This window comes from Bubalus kerabau, chromosome 21 (genome assembly GCF_029407905.1).
Source record: "Bubalus kerabau isolate K-KA32 ecotype Philippines breed swamp buffalo chromosome 21, PCC_UOA_SB_1v2, whole genome shotgun sequence".
In the NCBI taxonomy this organism is placed as follows: domain Eukaryota; kingdom Metazoa; phylum Chordata; class Mammalia; order Artiodactyla; family Bovidae; genus Bubalus; species Bubalus kerabau.
In genome coordinates this window covers 46,781,796-46,809,147 of record NC_073644.1, presented here as the reverse complement: position 1 = coordinate 46,809,147, position 27,352 = coordinate 46,781,796, and the positions used below count along the sequence as shown (strand labels likewise).

At 47.1% G+C, this 27,352-nt stretch overlaps 2 long non-coding RNA genes across 3 annotated transcripts in view; one reads left to right on the top strand and one right to left on the bottom strand.

Moving 5' to 3' along the window:
- The first annotated feature begins 6,646 nt into the window (after positions 1 to 6,646).
- On the top strand, positions 6,647 to 12,918 carry LOC129635892 (uncharacterized). Its single transcript, XR_008706519.1, has 3 exons — positions 6,647 to 6,822; positions 7,814 to 7,902; positions 12,341 to 12,918. It is a non-coding gene; the product is annotated as an uncharacterized LOC129635892 (long non-coding RNA).
- A 3,549-nt stretch (positions 12,919 to 16,467) lies between these two features.
- Positions 16,468 to 27,352, bottom strand: part of LOC129635924 (uncharacterized) — an 82,014-nt gene continuing 71,129 nt past the window's right edge. Inside the window, exons 4-5 of one of the 2 annotated variants that reach the window (XR_008706540.1) lie at positions 26,702 to 26,863; positions 16,468 to 16,945 (exon numbers count right to left, since the gene is read on the bottom strand). This is a non-coding gene — a long non-coding RNA (uncharacterized LOC129635924). Of the gene's footprint in view, positions 16,946 to 26,583; positions 26,864 to 27,352 lie in introns of those variants that run through there. The other variant, XR_008706539.1, reaches the window with a different exon arrangement.

Genomic DNA, 27,352 nt, shown 5'->3' with positions numbered 1-27,352 from the left:
TCTGGAGAGTTTTTTATCACAAATGGATGTTGAATTTTGTCAAAGGCTTTCTCTGCATCTATTGAGATAATCATATGGTTTTTATTTTTCAATTTGTTAATGTGGTGTATTACATTGATTGATTTGTAGATATTGAAGAATCCTTGCATCCCTGGGATAAAGCCCACTTGGTCATGGTGTATGATCTTTTCAGTGTGTTGTTGGATTCTGATTGCTAGAATTTTGTTAAGGATTTTTGCATCTATGTTCATCAGTGATATTGGCCTGTAGTTTTCTTTTTTTGTGGGATCTTTGTCAGGTTTTGGTATTAGGGTGATGGTGGCCTCATAGAATGAGTTTGGAAGTTTACCTTCTTCTGCAATTTTCTGGAAGAGTTTGAGCAGGATAGGTGTTAGCTCTTCTCTAAATTTTTGGTAGAATTCAGCTGGGAAGCCGTCTGGACCTGGGCTTTTGTTTGCTGGAAGATTTTTGATTACAGTTTCAATTTCCGTGCTTGTGATGGGTCTGTTAAGATTTTCTATTTCTTCCTGGTGCAGTTTTGGAAAGTTGTACTTTTCTAAGAATTTGTCCATTTCTCCCACGTTGTCCATTTTATTGGCATATAATTGTTGATAGTAGTCTCTTATGATCCTTTGTATTTCTGTGTCATCTGTTGTGATCTCTCCATTTCTAATTTTATTGATTTGATTTTTCTCCCTTTGTTTCTTGATGAGTCTGGCTAATGGTTTGTCAATTTTGTTTATCCTTTCAAAGAATCAGCTTTTGGCTTTGTTGATTTTTCTATGGTCTCTTTTGTTTCTTTTGCATTTATTTCTGCCCTAATTTTTAAGATTTATTTCCTTCTACTAACCCTGGGGTTCTTCATTTCTTCCTTTTCTAGTTGCTTTAGGTGTAGAGTTAGGTTATTTATTTGACTTTTTTCTTGTTTCTTGAGGTGTGCCTGTACTGCTATGAACTTTCCCCTTAGGACTGCTTTTACAGTGTCCCACAGGTTTTGGGTTGTTGTGTTTTCATTTTCATTCGTTTCTATGCAAATTTTGATTTCTTTTTTTATTTCTTCTGTGATTTGTTGGTTATTCAGCAGCATGTTGTTCAGCCTCCATATGTTGGAATTTTTAATAGTTTTTCTCCTGTAATTGAGATCTAATCTTACTGCATTGTGGTCAGAAAAGATGCTTGGAATGATTTCAATTTTTTTTGAATTTACCAAGGCTAGATTTATGGCCCAGGATGTGATCTATCCTGGAGAAGGTTCCATGTGCACTTGAGAAAAAGGTGAAATTCATTGTTTTGGGATGAAATGTCCTATAAATATCACTCAGATTTATTAATAGACATTTAAAATTCAAAACTATCAAAATTGTAGACATAAACGGAAAACCTACATGACCATGGGTTTGACCTGTATATCATAAGCTTTGAGTTTTAACACACGAGCTTTAGTCCACAGAAGAAAAATATTGTAGACTTTATAAAATTAAAGATGTCAATTCTAAAAGACCTTATTCCGAAAATCAAAAGACAAGCCACAAACTGGTAGAGAAGTATTTGCAAAATTTATATCCGATAAAGGATTTGGACTCAAAATAGACAAAGACCTCCTGAAAAATCCCATAGAAAATGAGCAAAGATCTGAACAGACTTCCAGCCAAAAAAAAAGATACAGATAGTAAAAAACAAAAATATGCTCAATATCATGCACCATTAGGAATTACAAATTAAAATCATGAGATATCACACCACACAAATTAGGACTAAACTCTAAATATAAGACAATACCAATTGCTGGAGGGTAAGGAACAACAGGAACACTCCCTCACTGCTGGTGGGATGTATGACAGCTACTTTGTAACATAAATGGGCAGTTATCTCCAAAGCTAAACAAACCTCACCTTGGGATCCAACAATCGTACTTCCAGTATTTAGGGAATGGCTTTGAAAAATCTATGCCCAAATGCAAGCAAAGATAGACTTACACACAGCAGCACTATCCATAACAGTTAAAAATTTGAAGAAATCAGGACATCCTTCAATAGATGAATGCATAAGTAAATTGGGGTGTATCCATGTCAAGGCAAGTAGAATATGCCATCCCAAAATATGCCTCCCTGGTATGAGGATTTCTTAAGTCTGCTAGGGGGGGAGTGGGGGGTACCAGGGAGGAATCTCAGGAATCTAAATAGCAATTGCCTTTTGTGAAGGACATCTACAGAGAAATCTCTGCATTTAAGGGTTGTCCCTATTTGCACCAGAAATAAAAGGACTCAACTTATCAATGAAGAGGTCCTGGCTTAAATTTGCAAGCAATCATACCCTTCTTTACTGTATTTTGCATGAAAATCTTCCATAACTGGCTTATCCCATAAGGTCTTACTTCAGTTTTTAGCCGAAGATGGTATTTAAGGTGATGGCTTAGGACATTTCAGGGAATGACTCAGTTTTCTTTGGTAGCTCCCTTGTATACAGGAGATATTTGTTGTTGTTTTAGTCACTAAGTCATGTTCAACTCTGTGAGCACATGGACTGTAGCCCACTAGGCTCCTCTGTCCATCGGATTCCCCAGGAAAGAATACTGGAGTGGGTTGCCGTTTCCTTCTCCAGGGGATCTTCCCAACCCAGGGATCAAATCCATGTCTCCTGTATTGCAGGCGGATTCTTTACCACTAAGCCACCAGAGAAGCATACAGCAGGTATGCTTCTGTTTTTTCTCCTGGTAATTTGTCTTTTATTATGGAAAGCGAAAGTTGCTCAGTCATGTCCGATTCTTTGTGACCCATGGAATATACAGTCCATGGAATTCTCCAGGCCAGAATACTGGAGTGGGTAGCCTTTCCCTTCTCCAGGGGATCTTCCAAGTCCAGGGATTGAACCCAGGGATCCCACATTGCAGGCAGATTCTTTACCAGCTAAGCCACAAGGGAAACCCAAGAATACTGGAATGGGTAGCCTATCCTTTCTTCAACGGATCTTCCTGAGCCAGGAATCAAACAGGGTCTCCTGCATTGCAGGCAGATTCTTTACCAACTGAGCTATCAGGGAAGCCCTTTTATTATGGAAGAGCAGAATGAAAATTGTTTTTCCTCCCATACACATGCAGTGAAGTATTACTCAGCAGTAGAAAGGAATGAATCACCAACCCTTGAATATGCTAATATGCTAACCCTTGAAAGACATGGTTAAATCTCACATGCATATTGCTTAGTGAAAGAATCCAGTCTGAAGAGACAGCACACAGTATGACCCCATTTATGACATTTTAGGAAAAGCTAAGCTACATAGATGATAAGATCATCTGCTGAAGGGGGTTGAAGTACTCCTTGTGATGCTTTAGGATGGACACCTGTCACTATGCCTTTACCTATGCTCATCAATATGTATAGCCCAAGGAATCAGTCATAATCTATTCAAGTTTAGTTATTTAGGGTGTAGGCATGTCACAGGATGGAATACACAACGCAACAGAACCCAACTGTATTAGAAACGCTCAGAAAAAAATCTAACTGTAGGAGATGGGGCAAAATGTGTTGACTTTGGAAATGAATGCAATCTATACACAAAAGGCAAAATGGCCTGCACATAAACAGTGGGCTTCATTTTATGGAGTTCTTTCCAGAGTGTGGTAGCTAGCATTTCTGAGACCACTGTACATGCAATCTGAAGAGGAGAAATGAACTGACAATCAGCAGATGGTGGGGGCCAGGCTCCTCACGTAGGACTGGGAAGTTACAGATAAGCAAAAAAACAAGGGAATGGAGCTGAGCCCCTGACAGCCACTCTTTCTGGCTCTGAGTTGCTTCCAACAGGACCACCATCACCTGCACATCAGTGCTATAACCCACCTGCCCCCTCCTGGCCTTTCTTCTTCCTCCCTGCGATGATTTCAGTGACATTTCCAGCCTGGATCCCTCCCCCAGGCCAGATGCACCTGTCCATCCACTGCCTCCCCATCTCACTGTGGGGGCTAACAGGCCCCTCAGAGGACTGTGATCCTGCTGCACCCCACACTCAGGAGGCAGCCCCACCTTCCCCAGCTGCTGAGCCCAGGCATCTGGTGTAACCAAGCAGGAGCCTGTGGAGCCTTCCCAGGGCAGACCCCATTCCGTATCCTCTGCTGTAGCTCCTCTCTGAAGTACAGAGGTAACAGTATCTGATGCACACTCCCTGAGTTGTTTTATAGATGCTAAAACCCCCACCAAACGTAAGAAGTTAACTACTTGATGAGCACGAACATGTAGTCCCCAGAGCTTCCAGTGCCTAAGAATTTGTGATTTTAGCTGCCTGTTACCTGACCAACCAGAGAACTGTGCACCAGTGGATCACATACTCTGATCACCTCCCTCATGTGGCCTGTACAACTGCTTTGCTGAAACCTTTGGGAGAGTTCAGGGTTTAGAGCACGAGCCACCTGCCCTCCACGTATTGGTGCCTTTACAATTAATGCCGCACTTTCCTTCACCCCAACTTGTGTCAGGAGACTGGCTTTACTGCACTCAGGCGTGTAGACTCAAGTTTGGTTCAGTAACATGGAGGCCTCCCAGGCTCGCAGTTCCTTGTGCCCCAGTGACTGTCAGCTCCTCCTCCAGAGCATATGGCCAACCTCCACACCAATTCCCCTCTACACGCACAGCCCTGGCCCAAGCGTAATCCCTCCATCAGGCCCTGACAAAGGTCCCTGCCCCGGTGCATCTCACATCCCACCCCAACATGGTCTTTTTGAAGCCTAAACAAGACCATGACCCTCTCCTCCCTGTGATTTCCCTCACCTGATGAAGCCAGGCCTTGATCTGTTCTAGGTGATTCCAAGGTCCTCATTCTCTCCAGTGAAAGTGAAAGTCACTCAGTCATGTCTGACTCTTTGCCACCTCATGGACTATGGAGTCTGTGAAATTCTCCAGGCCAGAATACTGGAGTGGGTAGCACTTCCCTTCTCCAGGGGATCTTCCCAACTGTCTGTGCCAGTCTATATGGGACTCTGGTGGTCTCCTAAAATGAGCATTATTTTATACACAGAGAATAGGGTGAATGGTGGCCCCAAAAGGTGTGCCCCCCATCCAGAACACGTGAACAGGGCCTTATCTGGGAAAAGGGTCTTTGGAGATGTAATTAAGGATCTCAAGTTAAGTTCATCTAGGGTTAGGGTGACCTTTAATCCAATTAAGAGAGTCCTTATAAGCAACAAAAGAGGACATAGAGGAGAGGCCTCGTGAAGATGGAGGCAGAGATGGGAGGGAGAGGGCCACAAGCCCAGAGACGCCTGGAGCCCCAGAAGCTGGAAAAGGCAGAAAGGATTCTATCCTGGAGCCTGTGGAGGGACCTCAACCCTGCACCACCATGATCTCAGACGTCTGGTGTCCAGGACTCAGGGAGGATGAACTCCTACCGTTTCAAATCACCAAGACTGTGGTCATTTGTTAGAGAAGCCACAGAGCAGTCACACAGACCCTGCTCTGTAGGATCCTAGAAGTGTGGGTCTCACTAAAGGCAGAAGGCGGCCAGAATACAGCCCACCTGGAGTCAGCACCGGGCTCCCACCAAAATCCTAAAGCAGTGGCTGGACACCAGAATGTTGAGCAGTCAAGTCTGAAGCCTGTCCCTAGGGGCATTGGCTGCACACGCCTCCCCAGGTTCTTACACCCGTGCATGTGGTGTAATATCTCAGTCCTGACTGAGGACACTTAATGTCACTGTTCACATTGCTCAATAAGAACCCACCAGTTACACAGGTGAAAACCCAGTTAGGACGCTTGCTACACAGATAAAAATTTTGAAGAGGGTCAGGGATGGGGACTTACTCATGAGCAGCCAGCCCCTCCCCACCCCCTCCTTCCACCCTCCCACCCCCCCTTCACCCTCCCCACTCCCAAGGAATGTCCTCAGTGGGAAGCTGGGAGACCCCACAAAGGCATCTCTAAGTAAATGCTGGCTGACCCCCAGGCTAGCTGCTTCTGAACCTCCTCCACCCTTCCCAGGTAAAAACTCGAATATGTGCAAAGACCTCAAAGGCTGGAGAAAAGGGCTTGGAGCCGCCCCAGCGACAGCACCCTTGCCAAGTTGGCTCCTGCAGGCCAGGCAGGACGGTCCTGGCCTGGATGCTCTTCTGGAAGCTTTCCATTTTTCTGAGTTACCCCTCCTGTTTTCTTGCTTCCTCACCTCTGCCTGGGAAGACTTCCAACAGCAGGTACAGGCGACACAACCTCTTCCTTAGCAAGTGGCAGCCTAGCAACTCCTGTGGAAGGTCCAGCAGAGCCCTATGCAGACAGGACCCCCCCCGAAACGTCATGGCCCCTCACTGTCTCTCTCTCGCCAGGCCAGCCCCGCAGCTTCTGATGGCAGAGAAGATGTCATCGAGTACAGCTGCAGGCACTCTTGCTGCCTCAAGGGGGTATATATAAACCTCAACTCAGGCACATGTGCAAAGGGTGGGCTGGCCAGGTAAGCCAATCATTGCCCATCCAGGCTCGTGGTTTCAGAAAATGGGCCTCTGTGTGCCGGCCAAGTTTCCAGGAACAGGTGTGGGTCCTATGGGTCAGGATGGACACAGGGCCACAGCTCTGGCTTGTTTTCTAATCATTTTATCTGGCCCACAATTGGGAGAGAATTTCAAGAAGACCGTCTCTTAAGGAGAGGAACCTAGGGGTCAGGGAGTGGAGGGGTGGTGGGTGGAGATGGAGGCCCAGTGCCCAGGTGCTATGGAAGCTTCTGGAAGACCCGCTGGAAGGAGGCTGCACACAGTGAAGCCCAGGGTCACAGACCTGTTCAGAAGCTGCTCTTTGTTACCTCAGGTCCTGCTCTGAGGGGCTCAAGGTCAGATCTGTCCAACAGGTAAGCTGGGGGTGCTCTGCAATGAGGGCTCTGTGCATGGTTCCTGGGTGCTGAGCCCTGCAGGGGTACCTGCCCAGGTAAGCCCCATATCCTTAGAGGATTCTGCCCATGAGAACCCCATGCTCCTGGGAGGAGTGTGTGAATGAGCATCCCCTCTGCGCACCCAGCACAGAGTTAACTTAGCGACTCCCCCGTGGGCAGCACTGGGATGAGAGCAAGGACATGCTGGGGTGCCCCTGAACTCCACGTGGGCCCATCCAGAGTGAAGAAGTCAGTAGGTGCGTGCTGGTTCCTGTGCTGGTGTGGGCGGCCTCATGGGTACCTCTTGTTCCTTCCACCTGACACCTGAGAGGCCTCCCCAGGACACAGCAGACAGCCTGCCCAGGGGTGGTGGGAGCTCCTGGTGACCCTGCAGGGGACGTGATTGGGAAGGGCCAGACAAGAGGGGAGAGGGCTCCAGGCAGAGCCGGGGGCTCAGGGCCCAAGCGGACCTTTCTGGCCTGAGCTGGGAGTGGACAAACAGGTGCCGAGTATGATCCAGGAAAGTGGCCCTGGTGACGTGAGACTTGTTGAAGCAGTCTGAGGGTGAGTTGGAAAAGAATTTCCAGACATAGAGCATTTCAGAAGAGAGTAAGTTTTTATTAAGAACAGAGAACAGAGATAAAGCGGGCACTAAGAGCACAGCGGGCTGACCTCCTGACAGACCAGGGAAAGCTGACAATTTTTGTGGGTTAGTATCCAATTTTCATAGCCTCAAGACAAAGAAAATTCCTGCTGGAAGGTTAGTGTTAGGTGATTCGCTGGGGCACTATAGGATGTTTACCGGAGTGGACATCTTTGCCTAGTTGGAAGTCAGGAAGCTTCTTAGTGATGATCAGGGGCTTTTGCCAGCAGTTACAAAGGGGCTCAGCCAGCTTCAGAGGTGACCTTGTTTCTGGGGTCCTCTTCTGTGGCCTTGATGCAAGGCCTCCCACCTGTGACCTTGGGCCAGGACTCAACAAGACCGAACCCTGCTTCAGAGTGACAAGCCTTGTGGATGATCCCAGAGACAGGATGTGAGACAAGCCCTGGTAAAAGGAGGTAAGTGAATCCCCCTAAAGGAGGCTCAGTGAGCTGGCCCCCAGAAGTGAGAAATGTGGACGTGCTGTGAATGGGCAGTCACCTGGGTGGGCAATGGGCACAGACCCCACTCTGTGGCCTCAGTCTGTCCTGGGTGGGCTACTTGGCTTCTCAGAGCCTCAGCCTCCCAGTCTGCTTGTGGGGTGATGGTAGCATGGATTGATGAGTAATTTGCTCAGAACAGGGCAGAAAGAGGTCTCATGGAAATTCCACAGAACACCATCAGTATGGGACTCACAGGCCATTTCCCACAGGTCTGTCTTCAGGATCCGGAGAGCAAATGTGAGCAGACTTGCAGCAGAACCCGGGATAGGGTCAGTTTGGTGGGTCCTCCTGTTTCCTGAATTTGAGAGGGAGCAGGCTCCAGGGGGCAGTGGTGGTTCATCCCACACCCAGAAGCATCCAGACCTCAAGGCCCAGCAGCCCCCCGTGTCACCTGAGTCCTGTTTCTGGGCCCCTAGGAAGCAGTTGGGACAAACCAGCCTCCCCCTCGGCCCTCTTCCCACCCAGAACAAGCGAGGAGAAGGCCGTCATTAGGGAGAAGCGGGGCCAGGGGTTGTCCCGTGTGGGAAGGGGACATGGGGCAACTTGTATACTTGGATGTCCACACGAGGAATGTGAGTCTGTGGGACTTGGGCACCAGGAGGGGCAGACAGTGGGCCTGAGTAAGCAGAGCAGGGCCTGGGGCCCCCATGGAGAAGTGCATCCAGCTTGGCCTGTGCCATCGGCCTTGCCTCTCCTGGGTCCCCAGGGAGGAGGAATTGAGCAGTGTTGGTGGAGTGACCACTCTCGTCCCCAGGCCCTGCCAGCACTGGCCCTTCAGGCTCTGGGTCAGGGATCCCATGGAGTGTGGGTCCCACTGTGCCCAGCAAGGAGGCCTGGAGGACTTGGCAAGGAAGCACTGATGCACACATCACCTGTGCAGAAGCTTCCAAGTCAAGATCCGGTGGGAACTTTTGCCCTGCACATGGATTTCAAGTCCAGAACACACATCAGCTTCTAGCAGCTCAGTTTATTTTCTAGATACAGAGTCTTAAAACCCAGTACGTCCACAGCCTGCGAAAAGGCATGTCTGATCTGGCTCCAAGTGCTGCTTCTGGGTCCCTCCTGACTGGACACCGGCAGCCAGTGTCACCAAGTCAGACTGTAAATGGAGCTGGTGCTGCAGCTGTGGGTGCCCTCCACTCACCCCAGGCAGAGACCACCGTCCCCTCACAGGCTGTCACCAAGTTAAGTCCTATGGACCCTGCTCAGGCCCTACCCTGGCTAGGGGGTCTCTGTCTCAACAGGGAGGGTTTCCTTTTTCCATTCAGGTTCAAGTAGGTGATGATGAAACCAAGGCTGAGACCAACACAACACAGGCTTTATTCAATGGCCAAAGAACAGAGAAGCAGGAACTAAGCTCCCAGCTTAACTTCTTGCCCACCTGGAGAAAGCGGTTTGATTTTAAACAGTAAAGACAGAGGGAGGAGGAGTGAGACTAATGCTGAGGAGGCAGGTACGTCTGAGGGAAGGGCAGGGTTTTTCCGAGTTAGTGGAGTACCACCTCCTTTTTACCTTTTTTTGGTTCTTCATGTTGGGTTATGAAGCTTCCCTGGTGGCTCAGAGGGTAAAGCGTCTGCCTGCAAGGCAGGAGACCTGGATTTGATCCTGGTTCAGGAAGATCCCCTGGAGAAGGAAATGGCAACCCACCCTGGTACTCTTGCCTGGAAAATCCCATGGACAGAGAAGCCTGGTACAGGCTACAGTCCATGGGGTTGCAAAGAGTCGGACATGACTGAGTGACTTCACTTTCACTTTTTTTCATGTTGAGTCATGGCCACCAGGAGATGTGTCTCTTAATATAATGACTGAGTTAGCAGAAAGCGGTGATATGAAGTGAGATCTTAAATTCCCTGCCCAGGAATTGAACCTGGAAAGCCTGGATGAGAACCAGAAATCCTAGCCACCAGACCAACAAGGGCTAAAGGCTAGAAGCTACTTTTCCCTGGATCTTTGCCCCCAGTGAAAAATATATTTATCATAGAGGCAGAAACAGTAAATGCAGGTATAAAATTATTAGAGACATAGAAAAACAACAAGTGGTACAGCACTCAGAGAAATGGTTTGTTAAGAGAGAAGCACAGCAAAGAAAGGGTGTGGGCGAACCCCCTAGTGAGCAGGAACTTCTTCCGGGTCTTTGACTTCCTTCAGGCCAATTACCTGGTTTCTTTTCCCACACCTGACCTACCCTGGGACCTACCCCTGGGTGCACACTCAACCCTCAGCCAAGATGGATCTCGAAGTGAAGATTTCTGGGAGGAGCAAGACTCATCATGGCTTGGCATTATCTTGAGTTTTGAGCCACAAGAAGCCTTTCTGTGCGTGTGTGGTGTCTCCCTTGTCTCAAGAGTTGGGGGCCGAGATCCCTGAATCCTTTACACATACAGGGTTTTGTCCCCTCTCTGTCCTTACCTTGACTTTTACCGTAAGGTGTTTACAAGAGACAAACAATGACTATTTACTCTCTGTTGTTACTTCTATTTCGGAGGGCAACCAGGAGGCTGATTGTAAATACCTAGACTGAAGCCCACCTCTCTCTTCTCTCAGAAAAGCTAACAGTTGTTAAGTATCCACCCTGAAGCCCACTTCTTTGTGTCCCGTGACATGCAAACAGGAGGCCAGTTATAAATGTCTAATTTGGAGCCCATCTATCTCCTACATCAGTAATATAGTAAAATCAACTTACAATGAGACAGGCTGTAAACAAGGACACCCGTATTATAGGAGGGTTCAGAAGCTGCTACAGAACCACCTGATCCATTCCTGACAATACTGAGTGGAGGGAGGGGGGCATTCAGGCAGCAGGGCAGAAAGTTTGCTCTGGGTGCTCATGTGGGGAGCACAGCCACAGGGGCTCAGCCTGCAAACCCCAGAACCACTTGCAGATTGGCTCCAGAACTACTCCTGGAGTGGCAAGGAGAAGGGATGTCCCTTGCCTGCTAGACATGGAGGAAGGGGGGGGGTCTGCTGGGCCACCTCACCTCGGGGACTTGCTGGGAGGCTCCAGGCTGGTGTGCTCACAGCTGAGACAGGCCTCAGGGCGCAGTGGGAATGCATGGGTGGGAGGGGCCCTGAGCCAGTCACTCACGACCCTTCATGCCCCTCCTCCCTCGAGAGTGTCTAGGGTATCTCTTCCCCCAGTGATGAAAGGCAGAACCCTGACAGTCACCCCCGACCCCCAGGGAAGCTCACTAGAGACTTGGCACCCAGCCGGGGGCTTATCACGTGGTGGTGTCTGCCCTCACCCTCCAAATGCCAGTGTCCCGAAGCAGAGCTGAGGCTCAGTGTGAACCTCGTGTTTAGTGCAAATGGCATAGGTGCAGGGGGCTGCCCCTAATGGGAAGGAGGCTTTAGATCAGAGCAGGGCACTTCTCACCAGCTGCATGAGCTTCCTGGGGCAGCTGTGACAAATGAGCACACACACAGGCTCAGAACAAAAGAAGCCTGTCCTCTCTCAGTCCTGGAGACCAGATGTCTGAGGTCAGGGGATCCCAGTGCTGTGCTCCCTCCAGAGGCTCCAGTGGAGGGTCCTTCCCGCCTCTTCCAGTTTTTTGGGCTCCAGGCATCCCTGGGCTTGTGACCGCCTCCCTCCCATCTCTGGCCCATTTCCACCTGGTGTCTCCTCTGTGTCTACATCTGTTAGAAGGATGCCCTCTTTGATTTAGGGCCACCCCCATCCAGGATGACCTCATTTCTACATCCATAATCAATTATACCTGCAAAGACCTACTTCCAAATAAGGTTCCATTCACAGATTCTGGGGTCATGTCGTGGACATAGCATTTGGGAGCCCCCCATTCACCCCCACTATAGCACCCAGTTCCCAGACACCAGCCTGCCTTCCTCAGGACAGTGTTCAGTCTGCTGACATTCTGTCTTCCTGCACGGAGGCATCTTTTGTTTCTTACTGTAACTTAGTGAGGCTGGGTGGGGGACCCTGTAGGCTGACCTCCCAGTGATTCCAGGGACCATGCTGAGTGTCCTCCCGAGAGTGTGGGAGCTTTGCCAGGGCGCCCTGTGCATATTCTGTACTGACCACTTGGTGGTCAGGCACCTGCACAGGCTGGACTGGTCCCATCAACAGCCTGGTGCTCCGTGTGCAGGCCTACATCTGTGATGTGTGGACCCACAAGATCGGTGGGAGCCCTCCTGCCTGCCCTGGGGCCTCCAGCTCCCAACAGACCCTCCAGTCCTGGTGTGGGCACCTGCATCCAGTCATGGACTCCTGTTCCTGCCGTGGACACCCTATCCCATTGGCCCCCAAGAGGGAGGGGTGAGAACTTGGCCATGAAGAAGACAGGGCAGTGGTGGGCTCGGACTCCAGGCCTGGAGATCAACCATCTTCTGTCCCATCCAGGTCAGCTCTAAGAAGTCTACAGAAGCCAAGCCATGGATCCACCTGCACATAAACAAAAACCCAGAGTTAAAGAGCCTGTCAGCAGAGTGGAGAAGACCAAGCAGAGGTCAGCCCAGCAGGAGCAGAAGCACACAGAGAGCAGAGGTCTGTGCCCTCAAGAGTCATGACAGGACTGGGGCGCCCGGGAGCTGCTTGTGGCTTCTGTAAACAGACGCAGCCTCCTGGAGAGTGAGTCAGCCCTGTGTCCATAACACACGGGACCCTAGAGGCTTGGTTGTGTTACCAGTGTTGAGCTGAAACAGCCCATTAGGAGCTTTACACAACTAGAACAAGAAGACATTCATCTTATTCCTACAACTGGATTAATCGGAACTTCCTGCATACAACTTGCCTCACTAGTTCCTCCAATCTGAATTGCCCCTCCTTGCAAAAGAGACTTCTTCTATTCTCCCAAGATAATAGATTCTGTCTTTTTAAAACTTTTGTGTGGGGAAAAAAAAAATCAGTGTTTCTTGTGAAACTAAATCTTCCCCAAAAATGCAAATAAAATATTAATAAAAAAGAAGACGAAGACAGAGCCGGCCCTGACTGCAGCAGGTGTAGACAAGAACTGGGGATGCTTGGATACTTGTCCCCCAAGGGTCCAGAATGTGATGTCTGACCTGTGAGGGCTCTGACTAGAGGGGTCCCCCTCCACCTGGGCTTACCTGGGGGGTCGCTGCAGGGAGAGCGTGTCCTCGGGTGACTTTACAACTTGCCCCACCCCAGCTTCACCCCCCAGCCCACTCCACCCCATTAATAGTCTTTAAATGGTGTCTCTCACCCAACAGGCCTGCGCGGGAGGTTTTAACCCTGAGTGAAGGTCCAATGAACATTGTCCCATGTGTCCTGCATATCTTGGGAGGGGAAGGAGCCTCACTCTCATGATCCTGCCCCATGCACCCGGGGCTGGTGGAGGTGGGGGTGCGGCAGCCCCAGGTTCTGTTCTGACAGAAGCTCCCTTTCTGTGGACAAGCCTTCTCTCACTCCTTATCCTCCCTGGAGACTCAGGAGGCCACAGCATGGGGGCACCTGTGGCACCAGGACCCCACCCTAGGAAATTTCTCAGAAGCAAGGACCAGGCCTGCGGGCTGGGGGGAGAAGGGAGCCAGCCTCTTGGTGATGCAAGGGGCTAGGATGCCTCATACCCAGGAGGGCCTTGGACTCAGCTAACTACCACCTGGGGTCTCCTGGCCCTCCCCTGGTAGAGGGGCTCTTCAGATTCCAGGGACCCAAGACCCCCCACTTCTGACCCCAACTACAGAGTCAAGGTCCCAGAGACCCCCTCCCAGCTGCTTTTCTTGGAGGCTCCCAAAAGTCCCTGAAGCTGTTATACTTGGGGTTAGTTATGGTGAAGGATGCAGATTAAACTCAGTGAGGACAGAGGTGTGGAGCAGGGTCCATCCTCCTTGGCTGTGGCAGCTCAGGAAGATCACCAGAGTCCTGAGGTGCGGGATTTATTGGGGTCTGTCACAGCAACGTGGGGCCACGACGTGCCCAACCTTGGCCTCCAGCCCCCACAGGAGACTCAGGAAGCCCCACCATGCACCACGCCATCAACACAGAGCAGCCTGGAGCAAGGCCCAGGGAGCCGGGGACACGCCTGTCAGACTCAAGGTGAACTCTGGAGCCAAGAGCAGAGGCATGGCCTCTCTGCGGGCAGATGACCCCACACCAAACAGGCCCCAGTGCAGCGCCCGATCCATGTGGCCAGCAGGGGGGCACATGGGTCAGCCAGAGTCCATGTGCCTCAGCCTGTGACCCCTGACCACATTGCCCTGCTCTGCTCACAGAGCGAAGCCAACAGAGGGACAAGAGGAAGGGAACAAAGCCTGCTCAGGGTCAGGTTGGGTTGGAAAGGGTCCCAGGAGCGAGCACCCGGTTGCCCTTGCCCTGAGCTGAGAGCTGACGTCCACCCTGTGGTCAGTCACATCTCCCCACAAAGGGGAGGGCTGCCTTTCCCATGTCCTGTGGCAGGGTCATGACTGCGTATACAGCGGGAGGCACAGCAGTGCACGCAGCAGGCCTGATGCCTACCCTCCTCATGCAGTCGGAGCCTGGTGAGGGTGGACCGACCACACAGGACCCGGGGCCAATCCCCGGGAGGATGTTGCGGTGAAGCGTTTAGGAGCATCTGGAGGGAACCCTCACCCTTAAGCACAGGTGACTGAGGACACGACCAAGGGTGGGCAGGAAGGGGAGCCCAGGGAGGGTCCTGGGTCATCCCTGATTTTGGACGAGCTGGAGGTGAAGGGGGTGGGGGCAAGAAACTGATCCCTCGACAGATAATCCCAGGCAGAGAGGGAGGGGGAAGACTGTGCCCAACGGGAGGACGGAGACTCCAGCAGGTGGCGCTGCAGGCACAGGTGCCAGGGCTGCTCCCTGCTGGGAGGCACCCAGCCCCGCACCCCTGGGAACCACGCGGAGTCCAGCTAGACGCGAGCCAGGAAGAGAAGGGAAGCCCGTCCACACTGCTGAACACAACAGTGTAGGCGTTCCCACTCCTCTTCACCCGGCGCGGGAAAAGGGCAGATGGAGAGAGATGGGGTCGAGGTGGTTAAGTGTGGGCACATGGAGCCTAGAGAGGAGGGCTTCCAAATGAGGCGGTGAGGTCACAGGGAGCGGGAGAGGGGCAGGGTGACGCCAGTGGGACGGTCAGTGAGTGCTCGGCAAGGGAGCCCGTCCGTCCTCCCTGAGGCCAGCCCTCCTTCCCGAAGGCCGCGGGATCTATGAACACAGCCCATCCCCGCCCCCCACCCCCGCCCCGCCCCGCCCCCGCCGCCCAAGGCGGTTTTCTGGCTGCCTGGTTCCCTGACGCTGCATGTTTGTGGGGACACGGGCCAGTCTGGCAGCCCTCGTGAAGACATCGCTCTCTCTGAGGGAGTGAGGTGGACACTCAGCCCCTGGTCTGTGGATGGTCGGGTCCTCTGGGTGTCATGTCTCTTCTTGGGGGTCACTAGGGCCTTATCCTCACTCCGAGGGGTACGGAAGGGGAGGGATGGATCTGTCCCGGCCCAGCTGCGCCTGGGCTCTTGGGGAGGACCTCTCTGGCCAGATTCACAGGCCTCACCACCACTGCCCACTGGATGCCCCGCTCCAGGAAAGGACCTGTCCCGTGAAACTAGGCACCTGGGTCGGGGGAAGAGACTCAGATGGCTACACTCAGGTCAGGAGGTGGGATGGGGGTGGCCTGCAGCCAACTGCCGTGGTCACCACAACACTGTGGCTTCTTTCTGAGGCCTGAGATGCCCGGCGGCAGGGGGTGGGGGGAGAGGTAGCCATAACAGGGATGAGTAGAAGGTTCTTGGACCCTGGGTTCTAACCCCAGGAAGAGTGGGGGTTATGTCTAGAGGGGAAGCGGCCAGTGACTGTCCTGGGTTTCAACAAACACAGCGTCCCTCCCCCACAGGCCAGATATCTGCTTCTTGAGCCCCCATCACACATACCAGACCCTGGGGGAAGTGGGTATTGGAACAGGGGATGCTTGTTCTCAGGCCTGGAGCCTGAGATCCAGGTGTTGGGCACCGGCTCCTCTTGAAGGTTCTGTGGTCAATTGGCCCAGGGTCTCTCCCTGCCCGTCTCTGTCTCCTGCTCTCATCTTGCCTTCTCCCCCGTGAGTTCTGCTCCCTCCTCACACACAGGTCAGTGACCTCATCTCAACCCAGGGGAGTCCGTGATCCTGGGGCCTCTTGAGGTGACAAACCCTGGGGGTCAACACAGCTTGTGGGGACATGTGGGGGAGGGGAGGATGCTCCAAGGCCGGAATCCAGGAGCCTCATGGAGGAAGTGGTGTCCTGACTCAGGGAGGATGGATGGACATGCAGAGGCAGGAGGGATGCCAATGGGGGTGGTCACCCTTGCCCTCTGGGGAGTGAGGAGTCTCTAGAGGGCTGGGCAGGAGCTGGCAGGACAGGCATGTCACAGGAGGGCAGCCTGGGTTGCTATGTGCAGGGTCACATAATGGCAACCATAACCCATAACCCAGCTCTCACGCCACTTCCAGCCCTGATGTCAACCCTCCAAACCAACACCAAGAAAAATCTAATCAAATCACACAAATACATCAGAAAACTAAAACCACACCAGCATACTTTATGAACACAAAAATCCTCCACAAAACTGGAGCAACATGAAACCAACAGAACATTGCATGGATGATGCCATAAGCAAGTATCTTGACACCACAAATGTCAGGTTGTTTCACATATTAAAACTAAGCAATGCAGTGAACCACTGTAAGGGCACGATGTAAAAACAGACTATCATGTCTGTTATTTGACACATGTCATTTTTTGACACATTTGACACATTTGACACATGACATATGACACATGTCAATTATTGCAGAAGAAACTATAATCAAACCCTAATGCTATCTCATGACACAAACACTCAAGAAAGTAGGAATAAAAGAATATTTGTGCAATATTAAAAAGAATAATATACAAAGCTATAGCAAACTTCATGCTCAGTGTTAAAAACTGTAAGATTTACTCCTGAAATCAGGAACAAGGCCAGGAAGCTGACCTTCACCACTGTTACTCAATAGGGTACTGGAAGTTCAACCTAGAGTTTTAAGGAAAGAAACAAAATTTTCAATGTGTGAATGGAAAAATTAAAACTATATGAATTCACAGAATACAGATCACACCATCTTACAGATAAAACTTCCTAAAACAACAAAAAATTATTTGACCAATCAACTAATTCAGCAAAGTTACAGGAAAAAAATATCAATTCATAAACATTTATCTTATACATGTACATAGTAATAAATAATCTGAAAAAGAATTTATGAAAGCAATTCCACTTTAAATAATGTCAACATATACATTTAGGAATATATTTAATCAAGTACAAAATTTGCTTTTATGTTTGTAAAGTTGTCTGTACATTTGAAATTACTAGTAAATTACTTTTCAAAACACCATGTCAAAACCATTCCAGAAAAACAGCATCAAACTTCCAGATAGAGGCCAAGGCATACCCAGATCCAGTTCACCCAAAGTCCACATGGAATTTAGAGGCACTGTGGGAAAATCATATTAGGAGCCACTGTTTTCTGTGTTGTGGATGACCTGGATGTGGTAGTTTTGGAATTCCAATCTTCCACATCATTCCACCAAAAAAATTAGAAATGAATTCAGTAAAGATGCAAAATCAATATATACAAATCAACTGCATTTCTAAACACTAATGTTGAGCCATCAAAAAGAGAAAAACCAAAACTATTTACAACTGCATCAAAAAGAACAAAATACCAAGGAATAAATTTAACAAAGGATGTTAGATACCTGCATACTGAAAATTTTACAATGATGAATAAATTGAAGAAGACACAAATCACTGGAAAGATACCCCTGCTCATGAAATGCAAGAATTATTATTGTTAAAATGTCCATTCTACCCAAAGTATACAGTGAAGGCAAACCCTCCTAAAATTCCAATGAAATTTTTCACAGAAAAAGAGCAAATCCTTCTAAAATTTGTGTGGAATCACAAAGGATCCCAAAGAGCTAAGGGGACCCTGAGAAAGGAGACTAGGCAGGAGGTGTCTCCCTCCCAGACTTCACACTGCACTTGGTGAAGCTACAGTCACCAAAACTGTGAGCAACTGGCACAAGAGGAACACCGCCCAGAGGAACAGGACAGACAGCCCAGAATTCAGCCCACACGATGGGTCTGTTAATCTATGACAGCGAGGCCAATGACTCACCAAGGGGAAGGATAAACAGTGCTGGGAAAACTGGACACCACATACCAAAGAAAGAACTTAGACATCATCTATGCTGCACACAAAACTGACGAAAAACCCAGCTTTCCACGCCAAATCCCTCTGGATCGACTGAGAACAGCAGTCATTCACACAAAGACGCCTCTCCAAACTTCTCCGTTTTCCTCACCTTTTCCTCCCCGGGTTGCCTGGGTCGTCAACAAACGACCCGGCGTGGACGCAGCCCCGTGTTGGCCTCCCTGAGGCCAAAACCCAGGGAGTCGTAAGGAAACTGAGCTCCTGTCGGCAGAGAAGCTGACCCGGGAGTTCCAGGTGGAAGCCCTGCGGTGCCTCAGAAGACACAGCTCCTCTCAGCTGCTGCTGCTGCTAAGCCGCTTCAGTCGTGTCCGACTCTGTGAGACCCCATAGACGGCAGCCCACCAGGCTCCCCCGTCCCTGGGATTCTCCAGGCAAGAACATTGGAGTGGGGTGCCATTGCTTTCTCCGCCTCTCAGCTGCGCTGGGAGCCAAATCCACCGGAAAGCAGAAGCGCTGTGAGTCAGCGCCGCCCCGTGGTCAGTGTGGGAGGTGCAGGCCATGCCTCCCTCACACTTCATGGAAGACAGCACTCCTGCAGGTAGAACTGCTGAATCCCTTAAACTGTGGAAATTCGAACTGAAATGGAGACAATAACCCAAAACTTTTCTAAAACTTAAAAGCAATGAATTGGAAACCATATGAGATGAAAAAAATGTAGGTACAAACTTTACAACTTACACCAAATGCACTCAAAATTATTCATGTTGTTGTTGTTTAGTCACTAACTCATGGCTTTTGTGACCGCATAGACTACAGCCCCCAAGCCCCTCTGTCCATGGGATTCTCCAGGCAAGAACTCTGGAGTGAGTTGCCATTTCCTCCTCCAGGGGATGTTCCCAACCCAGGAATCAAACCCACATCTCCTGCACTGACAGGCAGATTCTCTACCACCAAGCCACCAGGAAAGCCCCAAATTATTCATAGACAAATTTTAAATGCAAAACTATTCAAAATTCTAGAAGAAAATATAAAAGAAAATTGACATGAGCTTGGGTTTGGTCATGTACATCACAAGCTTTGCAGTTTTAAAACACAACACAAAAAAAGCAATCAGAAAGTAAAACAAGGGATTCTGTGGCCTTACTAAAATTAAAGATTTCTACTGTATGAAAGACCTTGTTCAAAAAATCAAAAGCACAATATAACTGGGGGAAAAAATTTGCAAACAAAATATCAAATAATATTTGCAAACAAATATCTCAAAATATACAAAGAACTCTAACACAAGCAACCCCATTAAAAATAGGAAAGCTCTATTCAATGGCTACTCCAGTATTCTTGCCTAGGGAATCCCGCGGACAGAGAAGCCTGGTGGGCTGCTGTCCATGGTGTCTCACAGAGTCGGACATGACTGAAGCGACTTAGCATGCATGCATGCATTGGACAAGGCAATGGCAACCCACTCCAGTATTCTTGCCTGGAGAATTCCAGGGACAGAGGAGCCTGGTGGGCTGCTGTCTATGGGGTCACACAGAGTCAGACATGACTGAAGCGACTTAGCCCCAGCATTCAATGGCTAAGTCAAAGATCTCTCTTGGTAACTGTAACATTGTACTTGAAAATATGTGGTTATTTTCAAATATCTTTTGATAATGATTTTAACATAATTCTACAGTGATAAGAGATAGACTCTGTATGATTTCAATACAAAATCATGAAATTTTTGTACCTTGTTTTGTGGCCCTGGATATGTTCCAATGTCTCCTGGTTTATAGTCTATGGGAACTTGAATAGAATTTGTACCATGCTGTTGTGTGAAAATTTTATAAATCTTAATTATGTTGAATTGGTTCATAGTGCTTTTCAGGTCTACTATATCCTTCTACTTTTCTGTATATTCATGCTATTAATCTTTGAGAGTTTGATATTGAAACTCCAACTAAAATCTGAATTTATCTACTTAAAAAATAATTGTAATATATAGTTGAACTGTATGTAACTTTGTTTTGTATTTTCCAAGTCTCCTATAAATGTATTATCACACTTTAAAAATTTTTTAAATAAAAAAGAAAGAGAAAAAAATAGGAAAGCTCTAAGTGGATACCTGGTCAAAGAAGATACATGATACACAAAACTATGCCCAAGCCTGGGGGGGTGGGGGCAGAGAAATAATGGTACAGTTCACCTTGCTGAGTCATGTGTGACCCTGGACCAGTCCTGTCCTTCCTGGAAGCCTCAGAGAGATGGAGAGGGAAGAAGAAAAAGAGACCCAGTTATGCTTAAACCCAACTCTAACACTGACTGACTGACCATTCTCACCACTTTCATTCAACATGATGTAGGAAGTCCTAGACATAGTAACTAAATAAAAAAAAGAAAAAGAATCCAATGGCAAAGGAAAAAGTAAAACTGTCACCGTTTATAGATGTTTTATATAGAAAATCCTTAGGAAGACTCCCCAAAGCAAATACAACTCATTGGAAAATTCAGTTAAGTTGCAAGATACAAAGTAGTTATTGTTCAGTCACTAAGTTGTAGCTTACTTTTTGCAACCCCAGGGACTGTAGCACGTCAGGATTCCCTGTCCTTTACTATCTCCTGGAGTTTGCTCAAATTCATGTCCATTGAAATGATGCCATCCAATCATCTCATCCTCTGTTGCCCCCTTCTCCTCCTGCTTCAATCTTTCCCAGCATCAGGGTCTTTTTCAACAAGTCGGCTCTTCACATCAGGTGGTCAAAGTATTGGAGCTTCAGCTTCAACATCAGTCCTTCCAATGAATATTCAGGACTGATTTCCTTTAGGATTGACTGGTTTGATCTCCTTGCTATCCAAGGGACTCTCAAGAGTCTTCTCCAGCACCACAATTTGAAAGTATCAGTTTTTTGGCACTCAGACTTCTTTATGGTCCAATTCTCACATCCATACATGACTACTGAAAAAAACCATAGCTTTGACTATATGGACCTTTGTTGGCAAAGTGATGTCTCTGCTTTTATCGATTACATGGCTATACGTTGGCAACAAACAATCAGAATGAGAAATTAAGACAAACAACCCTATTGACAATGACATTAACAAAATTAAATACCTAGGAACACATCTAAACCAGTAGGTAAAAGACCTATACTTGGAAAACTGGAAGACACTGAAGAAAGAAATTAGAAATAACACAAACAAATGGACAGATATAATGTGTTCCTGGATTAGAAAAAATTCGTATTGTTAAAATGATTCCACACCCCATAGTAATCTAGAGATTTGGTGCCATTCCTGTCAAAATATCAATAGAATTTTATGGAAAACTAGAACAAACAATTCTAAAATGTGACAGAAAACACAAAAGAACCTGAATGGTCAATACAAAAAGCAGCACAAACTTGGACATATCATGCTCCCTGATTTCAAACTGTACTACAAATCTAGAATAATAACGACAGTATGCTATTGGGACAAAAGTATTGTCTAGATTCATGGGACGTAATTGAAAGCCCATAAATAAACACATGCATATATTCATCAATGACAAAGGAGGTGAGACTATACAATGGGGGGAAGATAGCCTCTTCAATGAACAGTATTGGGAAAACCGACGGCTGCATGCACAAGAATCAACCTGGAATCCTTTCTCGTACCATCTACAAAAGCACCCTCAAAATGAATCAAACGCTTCAATGTAAGGCCTGAAGCCGTGAAACTCCTAGAAGAAAACATAGGAAGTACACTCTGACATCAGTCTTAGCAATATTTTCTCGCTCTGTCCCCCAAAGCAAGGGGAACAAAAGAAGAATAAACCAATGGGACTCCATTCAACTGAAAAGCTTTTCAATGGCAAAGGAAAGCATCCACAAAATGAAAAGGCAGCATACTGAACATGACAAAATATTTGCAAACAATATATCTGAAAAGGGGTTCCTATCCAAAATAGATGAAGAACTCACGCAACTGAGCCTCCAAAAACCAAAAATCCAGTTAAAAGTTGGAACTGAACATTTTTCCAGAGTATGTACAGCTGGCCAAGAGACACATGAAACTATCATCAATATCACTTATCATTAGCAAAAGAACAATGAGATTATCACCTCACACCTTAAAAAATGGCTACCATCCAAAAGACAACAAATAACAAGTAGTAGCAAGGATTTGGAGGACCCTCATGCATTTTGTTGGGAATATTCACTGGTACAGCCACTATGGAAAACAGTACAGAAGTTCCTCAAGAAATTAAGACTAAAACTACCATATGATGCAGGAATCACACTTGGGGTCTCTTTCTGAGGGAAACAAAAACACAAATTCAAAAATATATACACACCACTATGTTCATGGCAGCTTTACTGACAATAGCCAAGGCATGGAAGCCACCGAAATGTCCATCGACTGACAAATGGATAAAGAAGTTTTCATATATATACATACATACACAATGGTTTAGGACTCAGTCACAAAAAAATGATACCACAACAACATGAATGGACCTAGAGGGTATCGCGCTAAGTGAGATACAGCAGACAGAGAAAGAGATACCTTATGATGTCACTTGTACACAGAAACTACAAAATATAACAAGTGAACAAACACAACATAAATGGACTCATCCCAAGAACATGCTGGTTGACAGAAGGGAGAAGGATAGGGGCATGAGTGCAAAGGGTGAGAAAGGTTAAGGGGTACCGAATTCCAGTTATAAGACAAATGTCACAGGGATGGAATGTACAGACTCAGGAGTAGAGTCCATGACCCCATAATAACATTGTTTGGTGACAAATGGTAACTAGACTTATCTTGGTGATCATCTTATAATGCACAAAAATATAGAAGCACTATGTTGTGTACCAGAAAATTAATATAATATTGCCAGTCAATTATAAAACAATTTTTTTTAAATGGTAGGGGGAGAGAAAAGGAATCTCCTGGAGATTCAGTGGTTAGGACTCGGTGCTTTAACTGCGAGGGCCTAAGTTCAATCCTTGGTTGAGGAATTAAGATCCCACAAGACGTGTAGTATAGCCAAAAAACAATTAATTTTTAAAATAAATTTTAAAAAGAAGAAAAAGTACTATCTTAAAAAACAGAAAAGTGTGCGGTGAGATTAAAAAGTAGATGTCAGATGAAACTTGGAAAGGGTGCAGGTTTAAATGACAATATCTGCTGAAGTTTAACTCTCAAGTGGCCCAGCCAAATTGAGGACTTGAAGAGGAGCAGCCATGGAATACTACTGGGATTGTTTTTGTTGTTTAAATAGGCTTTTTTTTCTTTTTTAAAGAAGTTTTGCATTCACAGCGAAATTGGACAGAGAACAGAAAGGGACTGTGTGCCCCCAGTGCTGCTGTTGCTTCTCCCACCCTGCCACCCCACCCCCTCCACACAGGCGCTCAACCATCCCAACTATTCTCCAACATCCCGGTGTCAGTCACTATGGATGAATCCACATGGATACATCATGATCACTAGAGTCCAGCATTTACATTAGGCATCACTCCTAGCGTCATACATTCTATGGGTTTTGACAAATGTATCTCACCATAAATGTATCACACCCTACGTTCCCTGCCATAAAATTCCTCTATGCTTGACCCATTTATTACCCCCCACCCCTCAGCCCTGCCACAAACTCCTGGCTATGCACTGATTTTTCACCCTATCTATGGTTTGCCAACAAAGGTTCGTCTAGTCAAGGCTATGGTTTTTCCTGCGGTCATGTATGGATGTGCGAGTTGGACTGTGAAGAAGGCTGAGCACCGAAGAATTGATGCTTTTGAACTGTGGTGTTGGAGAAGACTCTTGAGAGTCCCTTGGACTGCAAGGAGATCCAACCAGTCCATTCTGAAGATCAGCCCTGGGATTTCTTTGGAGGGAATGATGCTAAAGCTAAAACTCCAGTACTTTGGCCACCTCATGCGAAGAGTTGACTCATTGGAAAAGACTCTGATGCTGGGAGGGATTGGGGGCAGGAGGAGAAGGGGACGACAGAGGATGAGATGGCTGGATGGCATCACTGACTCGATGGACGTGAGTCTGAGTGAACTCCGGAAGTTGGTGATGGACAGGGAGGCCTGGTGTGCTGCAATTCATGGAGTCGCAAAGAGTCGGACACGACTGAGCGACTGATCTGATCTGATCTGATGGTTTGCCTTTTCCCAAATGTCATATGTAATTGGTACCCCAAGCTTTGCCCCTTTCCCAGATTGGCCTCTTTCAATGAGTAATATGTTAAGGTGCCCCACTTGTCTTGCCAAGACTCCATGCTTTTCAGCACCATTCTGTTGAATGGATGGAGCCCAATCTCTATCCCCATCCACCTTCTGAAAAACATCTTGGTTGCTTCCAAGTTCTGCCGGTGATGGACAAATCTGCCCTACGTGTCCAGGAGCAGCTTTATGTGCAGATATAAGCATTTGACTCATTTGAGCATTGATACCAAGGAATTCAAGGACTGGATCATATGGTAAGATCATGAAGAAAAGTGATGACTATTTTCAAAGACCTATAAGTACTCTGTGTTCTTCTGGAGGCATACTGAAGTGCTCAGCCTTTGAGGGCAGTGATGAGAAGGAATCTGGGCTCAAAGCAATCCAGCACTCACTCCCCAAGGGTGCAGAGGAAGATGACCATCCCTCAGGTGCTGTGGGACCTGCAGTCCCTTCATCACCTGGGACAGGAGGGGCCATACAGGCACCCCACTGCACCAGCAGGGGCATGGGCTGGGTGGCTATAGACCTGTGTCAGAGATATGATTTGCAACAGCCAGTGTCATTTTGGATGGTGGATTATCTTTTTCCTTTCTCCTTTTATCAGTTCAGTTCAGTTTCTCAGTCATGTCCGACCCTTTATGACCCCATGGACTGCAGTATCCCAGGCTTCCCTGTCCGTCACCAACTCCCAGAGGCTGCTCAAACTCATGTCCGTTGAGTCAGTGATACCATCCAGCCATCTCATCCTCTGTCGTCCCCTTCTCCTCCTGCCTTCAATCTTTCAGGGTCTTTTCCAATGCGTCAGTTCTTTACATCAGGTGACCAAAGTATCGGAGTTTCAGCTTCAGCATCAGTCCTTCCAATAAATATTCAGGACTGATTTCCTTCAGGATTGACTGGTTGGATCTCCTTGTAGTCCAAGGGATCCTCAAGAGTCTTCTCCAACACCACAGTTCAAAAGCATCAATTTTTTGTTTTGAGGAAGTCCGATTTATCTATTTTGTCTTTTGTTGCTGGCGCTTTTGGCATCAGGTCTAAGAAATCATGGCCAAATCCAAGGTTATGAAGATTTACTCTCGAGTTTTCTTCTCAAGTTTTATAATGCTGATTTTTATATATAGGCCTTGGGCCCATTTTGAGCTAACCTTGAATATGGGGTGAGGTAAGAGTCCCACTTCATTCTTTTGCATGTGGGTATTCAGTGGTCCCAGTACAAAAATATCTTCTGTTTGAGAGAAGATATTTGCAAATGATGTGACCAACAAGGGTTTAACTTCCAAAATATACAAACGGCTCCTACAACTCAATAACCACCACAACAAAAGACAGCAACCCAATGATTCTCCAAAGAAGATATACAGGAAGACAACAGGCACATGAAAAGAGGCACCATACTGCTCATTTTTGTGTGTCTCTTTCAAGACTGAATCTGAGAGAATTTAGATGCTGTTGAACCTAAAGACTGACAATACGAAAAGGCATTATAGCAAATTTCCAGGATATTCATAAATACCAGTTATACTAGTATTATGTACATTAGATATGTGATTCGCACTATATGTGCTATTGTGATATAATGCTACTATTATTCTAAATTACTTTTCTTAACTACAAGTAAACTGTAATAATATTCCAGGCTTTTGGAACAAAATTAATACCTCATGTTATTTACTCTTACCAGAGCTCTGACGAACTGCTGAAATTTTTGTTTTATTCAATCCAACTAAAAATGAGTCTGCTGCTGCTTTGATGCTATGAAACTGTTTTTTTAGTCAGTTTCTTAATTTTCTTTTATAAATTCAAAAGCCACAAGAGTACAAAAGTTTCTTTTGCAACTGAATCACTGCTTCCAATCATGAATAATGAGAAACAAAGCATGTTAACAGTAAGAGGCTCAGTTAATAAATGGTGACAAAGGGCACGGGAGGCAGCCTAGAATGATTCTACAGAGGGATTGGGGATGGTATGGAAAGATGGTCCCAGTATCCTAAATATTAAATGTGTATTTTAAGACAGTACACGTTGTCCATTTTTATTTTAACAAAAATGTAGATACAGTCTTACATAAACAGGATAAATGGAAAGATAGCCTTGGGTTTATCTGCAAGTGATAAATGCATGGGTTTTCTTGTTTTCGTTTCTTTCACTTTTCTAAATTTGTATGACACGTAAGAAAAATACTTGATGTATCTCTACTATTTTTATTATTGTGAACTTTTATCACTTCCTGAAAAGTGCAAAATATTATCAAAATCCTATCATGATATACGATTTAGGCAGAAAACATTAAAAATGTGATTTGTTACAGGACATGTTGTTAATAAAAAACACACTGGCTGAGGAGATGGGTTTTCTGTTGCTATTCTGAATACTCACAAAACTTCCTTTTTGGTGACACTGAGTCAGCCCTTGGGAGGTGAGATGAGTGGTCCAACATGGGCCTACGTGGGGCTGAAAGGACAAGTGGGACGAGGACCTGGGCCGGCCATTCCCATCTCGGACTCACTGGGCTTTAGGCACATTCACACCAGTGTGTCTCTGCAAAATGCAACAGGGATGTTACTGCAATAAAATTCTGCTTTCTGTTTTGAGTTTCCTATAAAGTGTGGGATTTTTCAACCAACAAACGAAGGCTAAAGTGATCTTGCGAAAAAGTCTGAAAGGCTAACTAAAGCTAGACTATCTTAGCCAGTTTCTCTATTGAGTAAAATTAAGCACCTCAGAGCTAATTTCCAAATGTCCCTATTTTTAACACTGACATTAACAAATCCATTGGAGAAACTGTTGCCACGTGCTCTTGTGGCTCTCACAGCTTTTTAAAAGCATTTTTTCACACTATCCTTGTAAAAAGAAAAATCCTCAGTTTTTTCCCCCTCCTGAGTCTCCTTTGCTCTGTGAACACACTCACCCCCCACCACCCCCTGACACCAGACATGTGATGCCAGCTCGGCATCTCACCATTTAACTCGGTTTTGACACTCTTCTGGAGAGCCCTGTGTCCTCCAGGGTAAGGGCTCAGGTCCACGA